Below are 7,920 nucleotides of genomic sequence, written 5' to 3'. Positions count from 1 at the left end.
ATTAAGCACAGAAAAAGACCCAAATATACAATTAAAGGAACATTAGTGAGTTTTGGAAAAGTCATAGAGACCTCATATATACCTATATAGAGTTCTTGGAGAAGGGGGTATGGGAGAAAAATCTTTGAAGAAATAATGGCCCCCAATTTTTCAAACTTGTTGAAACACATAATCCCACAGATCAAAGAAGTTTAATGAACCCTAAGCACAAAAGACATGAAACACAATAATAAACCAATGATTAAAAAAAAATGATAAAAGCTTCTGGAGGCAAAGTCCCATTACATACAAAGAATCAATGATAAATGGAGCAGATTTGTGTGTGTGTGTGTGTGTGTGTGTCAGAAACAATGCAATCAAGAAGACAGTAAAGCATCTGGCTTTGATTAAATGTGTTCAGCACTTGGGTTCTCACCACTTGGGAGGCAATCTTTCCAGCCCATGGTAAGGCAGCTCTGCTGGTCATATTGTCCTCTGTATGAGGTCTTGAAATTTAAATACATAATTAATATAAACTCAGTGGTCTTTTTTATGTTTAGTTATTTATTTCTGTAAACTGTTACTTAGTTTTAGTTTTTCTGCAGGTGCCTCAAAGACTGCACACACAGCTCTCCAGAACCGCGTGAAGCCACAGGGCAGCAGGTGAGACCACCCCTACACTTGGCCTCCTCCCAGTGTGGTTCAGGTGAGGCGACTTTGACATTTTCACCATGACAGTCTCCTTTGACCCCGTCTGTGAGTCCTTGTAGGCAATTACTTCCTCTGTAAGAGGGAAGAGGTGATTGAAGAGGTTTCTCTTTTATTTGCAACAATGAAACTCCAATCATTGAGGGACTACTTCTGTATTATAGAAGAGGTGATGCATAAAGGAAAGTACAGAAGCATCACATAAAAATACCAATAAAATATTTTTCAAAGTTATTATAAAATCTGATGTGTGTTTGTTTTGTGCACAGGAAAAATATTCTCCATTTTACCTGATGATTGGGAGAATAAGTAATTTTATGATTGTTCTAGTAAAGTAGATTGTAGCAGAGCTATAATGCAAGCAGTAATGAGAACTTATGTTTATGTCATGGCTTCATCATAACACACTTGTAGAAAACTATGTGTTAAGCCTAAAGCATATGGTAATGCATAGTCAAGACGTGTGTTATATGTGTACCCCCTCAAATACATGTTGGAATCCTCATCCCCAGTGTGATGGTATTAGGAGGTGGAAGCTTTTGGGAGGTGATTTAGTCATGAGGGTAGATCCCTTATGAATGGTATGAGTGACTTTATAAGAGAGACCCCAGAAAGCTCCCTTGCCTTTTGTGTCTCGGGAAGACTCTGTGAAGAAAGAGCCATCTCTGAACCCGGAAGTGGGCTCTCACCCGACACCACATCTGCCCGCAGCTGCATTTTGGACTTCCTAGTCTCCAGACTGTGAGAAATAAATTTTTGTCACTCCTAAGTCACTCAGAATATGGCATTTTGTTGTAGCAGCCCAAACAGATTAAGAATGTGCATGTAAGAGAGATCAGCAAGCAGAGAGTTCCTTCACCGAGATGAGCCAGCTTTGCCCAGTGTAAAGTGAAGGGGCTCACGCTGAACAATGGACTTGATGTTGCTTCGCTGCCTGCCGTTCGTTTATTAACAGCCAGCCAGCTTGCTTTGCATAAGCCACTTTCTAAGGGAGTGGGGAATAAGTGATGCAAACTCATGCAGGGGCTTATTTAATGTGCTTTATGAAACCAAAGTATTATTCATAGACATTTCATGGATGGGCATACATCTGGGGAGAGGGAATAAAACAGCTCAAATGAGCAGCTTGAGTAAATTGAAATACACTGGAAATGAGGAGGCCCTGGATAGGGCAGTGGAGTCTCAGAGGCTCAAAGGTGAACAACAGAGGGGCTCATGCTGTTCTGGTTCTTGTACTCAGGTAGAAATAAGGAGGGGTTGCAGAGAGCAAGCACAGACGTTTGCCCATAAAAGACATTTTATTTTACTGGGGGCTGAGATTATAATGTAGACTGTGGTTATAGAAGAAAAAAGAGCAGTGGGTTGAGAGAAACCGTTGATCTTGCGGTTTGGGCTTGTTTAAATGGCCCTTTCAAATCATCACGGTCACATGGTCTACTGTGGGGCATTTGCTCGCTTATCACGGCTTCACCAAGAATGGGAAGATTAGTTAGTTACACATAAACCTGACTCCAGTTTCTGGTGACTAAAATTCACCCTCTTGGGCTTAGCTCCTCTGAGGAAATGGAGTCCACGGTTAGTTTTCCTGACTGTCCTCAAATTTTCTTGGTACTGTACAGAATTAAAAAGCAGAATCTATAAGGCTCTCTATCGGATAGTTTGTCTAATATTGAACCATTCCTTCATCGAAACAACCTCCCATCCAGCTTCATCATTTTTGTTGGCCAGTGGCCAATTTGGTTTTTATCTTAATGAAATTGGAGCCATGTTGGTTGCTCTTTCTTAGCTGTGCTTGGAGGAGCTTCGTTCACATCGTGTCTCTCATTTCCTCTTGCTCGACGATCATTTACCTGTGCTTCTGCCTTTGCTTGTGCTGACAGATTCTGCCCATTCAGAAACATCAAGCAAAAATCTCCTTTCCAACTGAACACAGTAAGGGCACTTCTCAAATAGCCATTCTTGAAAATGGCAGGCAAGTCTTATACTATGTGATTTTGGTAATCCCGAGGAGGGCACATATTTCCTAACAGTTTCTACTTCGGAGAAATCTTTCTTTCTTTTTTTTTTTTTTTAAAGATTTTATTTATTTATTTGCGAGAGAGAGAATGAGAGACAGAGAGCATGAGAGGGAGGAGGGTCAGAGGGAGAAGCAGACTCCCCGCCGAGCAGGGAGCCCGATGCGGGACTCGATCCCGGGACTCCAGGATCATGACCTGAGCCGAAGGCAGTCGCTTAACCAACTGAGCCACCCAGGCGCCCTTGGAGAAATCTTTCATTTCTTCATTAAGAGGAAATGAACAATGCAAGTATTAAAAGAGTTCTTGTCTCTTTAGAGATATATACTGAAATATTGTCAGATGAAATACTCTAATTTCTGGTATTTATTTCAAAATAATCCTGAGGTAGGGGGAGGTGGTAGTTGGATGTATAACTTAAAGATGGCTGGCCACGTATTGATATGTGATGGATGTGGGTCATGGATTAATAAAGTTCATTATTCTTTTGTTTTGGTAGATATTTAAAATATGTGATAATAAAATTTTTTTAAATGCAAGTATTCTGGTGAAGTTGGGATAATGGCTAAATATTGACTTAAAATTACACAAAGGCAGATTTGACACATAAGCTGCACAATGGTACCGCTTGAGCTCCTAACCCATCATAGCCATCACTAATGCACCGACTGATCACAGCATACACCCCCACACCCTGCGCAGTTCTGTGTCGAGAGGGATTCTGAGGCAGTCTTTAGGCAGCCACATGAATTGATCATAGTTGACAAGTGGGATGATGACCCATTGTCATCCCTACTCTAAGATGTAAATAAATAAGAGTAGTTCCTATAATTCCCCAAGAAGTAGGGGTAGTGGCGCCGGGTGCCTAAGGAAGGTGGAAGAGAGAAATGAGAACGTAAGAAAAGTAAAAGATACGGAGTAAAAGATCGAGATCGCTAATGAGAAATTGAAGGCGGTATCCTTGGGATGTCTCCTAGGATCAGCATAAGCAAAGGGTTTTCGGGTTTTAGGACACACTGATCCCTCACTGTGCCTGATGGGCTGGAAGCCAGTGGGTGGTTAATGCTTCAGGACTGACATCGTAGCCTTTTTGTTTCTTTTTCTGTGTGATTTCTAGTTTCCCAGCTAAGAAATTTTGATGAACTGTTGGTTGAAAAAAGTCACATTCTAATATTTGCCATTTGAAAAAGAGAAGGGTAGGGAAAAGGGGATAAACCCTTATTGGGCCCTGATTATGAGTCAGACACAAGGGCCAGCTTTGTATATGCAATGTACCATCTCATTAAAATGTAAAGCATTTTGAAGTCACTGAGCGCCCTCCGTGTGTGGGCTGGATCTTCGTCTACTTGGCTTTCGACTCCAGCTGATGTCGTTGAAATATATATTGTCAAGGGGGAAGAAGTAGATGTAGGCTATATATATATATATATATATATATATATATATATATATATATATATATATATATATATATATTTTAAGATTTTATTTATTTGCGAGAGAGAGAATGAGAGACAGAGAGCATGAGAGGGAGGAGGGTCAGAGGGAGAAGCAGAACCCCCTGCTGAGCAGGGAGCCTGATGGATGCAGGACTCGATCCTGGGACTCCAGGATCATGACCTGAGCGAAGGCAGTCGCTTAACCAACTGAGCCACCCAGGTGCCCTATTTTTCTCTATATATCCTATATATGCCTAACTGCCTCCTAGCAACATTTAAGGAAACGATAATCTGCCTCCAGAAACCTTGAAGAATAATATAAATTTTTACTCTAGATCTCTGTAAAAGTGTCATGCAGGTCACTCCACAGTGCAGAAAACAGAAATATTCCTTTATATTTCTCCTTAAACATATCGTCTTCCTCCAAAAGCTTTCTTTCTCTCCCTATTCTCTCTCCCATTCCTCCACCCCCACCGTCTCGTCGAAACTGTGCCTTCCTGTCCACTTTTCCAACTCCAAGCCACACCTTCAAAGGCACTGCATTGACACATGGCTTCCCCTACTGGGAACAGCCCTTTGGGGAATAGGGTCTGATCGTCACTATGACAGTTTCATCCTAAGAATCAGCCATACTGTAATTCTGATGGGTACAATTCCACAACTTGTTACAAATATAACTTTCTCTCTTGTTCCAGGAGTGCTGCCATCATTCCTGTTCCCCAAAGACATCAAGAGTTAGTGACTTTCTGGTTACTTCCCTCTGGAGAGCTAGGATAGTAAAGAGGGCTGTGGGAGGGCTAGAAGAGCCTGTCAGACCATGGTTTCAGGATCTGGCTCTGGAAGTGGATGAAGCTGGCCTCTATCTGCTGCCCAAAGCTAACATCTAAATCCTGGGCAGGGGTAGGGATGGACCCATATTTCTGGGATGGGCATCAAGGGGAAAGTGGTATCCATTTTAGGAGGGCAAGGGCATTTTAGAAAGCCAGAGATGAGTCAAAATACCATGTTCAAGAGTATGGGTGAGGAGTTATGGTACATTCCCTAAAATGGGAAAGCCACAGAAAACACATAAAGTAATAACACATGTTCTGGGGGAAACATCTAGAAGGATCCTTGAGACAATGCTTGTGCGTGTGTGTGTGTGTGTGTGTGTGTTAGTGCTACAGCATTAATCTAGGACTTAGGGACACACCTTTGTCATGTTTTGGGCCTAAGGTCTTGCACCTGCATTTTTCCCCCCTTAATTTGCTAGGCCATATCTAGATTGGGACTGGCTCCTTTTGGCATGCATACATCTACATTCCTGGTCCCCCACCAAATCATCAAGAATTACTGACTGTACCCACGAAAGAGGATACTTTCAGGCTTAAGGTTAGTTGGGAAATTTTTATCCAATATTTTATTGAATGTTTTGTGGGTCATGTGAGCAAATAATTACATTAATATTTTAAGATCTCAAAATATGGTTAAGAAGGCCTTGTTGCAGCTCTTTTTATATGTGGAGGTGATTGAGTCACAATACTGGGAGAATTTCCATCAGACTATTTCAAATGAAAATGCTAATCATGAGTCTTTAATTGTGCCGTAACAGTCTCCCTGTGATATTTGGTTCTAATACCCCTATTTTCATATGAATGTGCCCTTCAGAAATAACACAAGATTTCTTGTCTTAAACTTAGCTATTCTTTGTTTACCATTTGGTTTTCTCAGGGTGTCAAGAATTAAAATTCTATCATTGAGGTGTTCAGAAGCCTGGCTCAGAGCTCTGTTATATATAATATCACTTAAAATAAATACAGAGTCTTTTAACAATGGCAAGTACTGTGTGTATGCCAAGATTAATAATAGTACTATTTATACTATAAAATCTTATGTTGCAGGCTGGGTCCTCTGGAAGCAAACACAAGATGGAATTTAGCTTGTTTATTAGGGATCAATACTTTGAAAGGAAGGGGGATGAAGCAGAGTTGGGCAGGACTCTGGCCCAACCAAGCCTCAACCACTCTGGCAGTGACTTGTGGGGTGAGTATTACTCAACAGGGTTGTGCTGATAAATATTTAATAATGGCTGTCTGGAGGAAAAAAAAGTCCTGATTTGTAGTGTTGGCCAATTTACATTATGTAAATTCCCCTATCAGGCCTGAGTTCAAGCTCTCAACTTGATGTCACTAAGTAGGGAGGGGGGAAGAAATGCGCCCGTCTCCAGCACACCATTAGCTACATCAGACCCAAATGGCTATTACTTATACCATTGCTTTGCTCCGTTACTGGATGTAGATTTCTCTGTGAAAGTCATGACTTTGAAGCCCATGTCCACAATTGAGGCAGAACCAGGAGGGGCTTTTGACCACATTCCTTCCAGGGTGATGGGGGTATCGGGTCCACTTTTTAGTGAGTAATTTGGATTATTCATCTCTCTGTCTGTGACATTCCATTCCCTATGCCACTCAGATACACTTTTCTATAGGGTAGCACTTTGGTTTATAATTTAGTGGGGTTCAGGTTGTGTCCCCTAAAAAATGTGCCATTTTGAGGACCAGGACCAAAACCCAGAGTTTCAGGGATATGAAACACAAAGTCCAGTAAATCATTAGATGTGACAGGGAGACCACTCATGCTTCAACTCCTTGGTTCCTGGAACTACATATTCTTCCCACTGGGGACACAGAATATACTGTGTCCTGGCTGATGGCAGTATATCCTTGAGAACAGGGGTTGGCGAACTTTTTCTGTAAAGAGCAGATAGTAATTATTTTAGAATTTGTGGACCATATGGTTTCAGTGAGAACAACTCAAGTCTGCCCTTGTCGTGCGAAAGCAGCCATAGACAATATGTGAGCGAATAAGGATGGCAGTGTTCCAATACAACTTTTATTTACAAAAACAGGTGGCAGGCTGGATTTGCCAACCCTTGCTCAAAATTATAGCCTCTCTGCTGGAGCTGGAGCTACAACCGTGCCTCAGTAGGCCATTCCAGCATTCTACGAGACCAGCTGCTTCCGGTGGTACGGTATGTAATATGACCATTGCATCCCACATTCTTGCGCCCTCACCAAGTACACTGTGGAATGGGTCCCGCGCTTGGACACTCTGTAAGAGAGGGGTGCAGGCTGAGGCTCTGTGAACAAAAAGGGCAAACCGATACAGGAAAGAAGGGTCCCTGTGAGGAGGAACTGTTGGCCTTTTAGTATATCCGGGACCCAGTGAAGTCTACTTGTCATCACGTGGCCAAATGGTACCTTGGAGAAATAGTGCCATCCTGGGGGTTGAGTGTGGGTCTCTGTCGCTGTGAGTTTGAGCCTTCAGCAGCAGCAGGAGCTAGATCAGCCTTTCTGAGTAGGAATTTGTGCTGTTGAGCCCATGTATCACCCCCATCTCTGTCCCTGTGTTCATATTGCTCACGTGCTCTTCACATGCAGTCATTTGGTGAACTCGGTTATGTGCTGCTTCTGTGGTGGATGCTCTCTGGTAGATGTTGACAAATGTTTGAAAGATAACATTTTATACCTACTCCATTATTTTCTTATGTATGTCTACCCAAGGTTTCTCTGTCCTCAAAATGCCAGTCTGTTTCCTCCCTGGCCTCTTTCCATCTGGTCAGTCATTCACCACTGCCCGTGAATCCTTCAGATTTGAACATGGGGTCACTCTCTTTCAGCCCAAATGTGTGAACAGGTGCACTGTTCAATATTCCCTTGCTAAGAGGATTTTCTCTTGCCAACCCGAGTGAGGCTGCACGGTGCTTGTAGTCCATTTTCAGGTTTGATCCAGTCACCAGA

General features: G+C 42.3%; 1 long non-coding RNA gene across 1 annotated transcript; it reads left to right on the top strand.

The window, feature by feature from the left end:
• The first annotated feature begins 5,408 nt into the window (after positions 1-5,408).
• On the top strand, positions 5,409-7,079 carry LOC123845317 (uncharacterized). The gene is made up of 3 exons (XR_006791020.1): positions 5,409-5,512; positions 6,022-6,163; positions 7,029-7,079. It is a non-coding gene; the product is annotated as an uncharacterized LOC123845317 (long non-coding RNA).
• Positions 7,080-7,920: the final 841 nt, after the last annotated feature.

This window comes from Mirounga angustirostris, unplaced genomic scaffold, assembly GCF_029215605.1.
Source record: "Mirounga angustirostris isolate CCGP_5_RB_7025 unplaced genomic scaffold, mMirAng1.0.hap1 SCAF_6, whole genome shotgun sequence".
Classification (NCBI taxonomy): Eukaryota; Metazoa; Chordata; class Mammalia; order Carnivora; family Phocidae; genus Mirounga; species Mirounga angustirostris.
The sequence above is the reverse complement of the archived record's forward strand: the minus strand, read 5'-3'. Positions and strand labels throughout refer to the sequence as shown.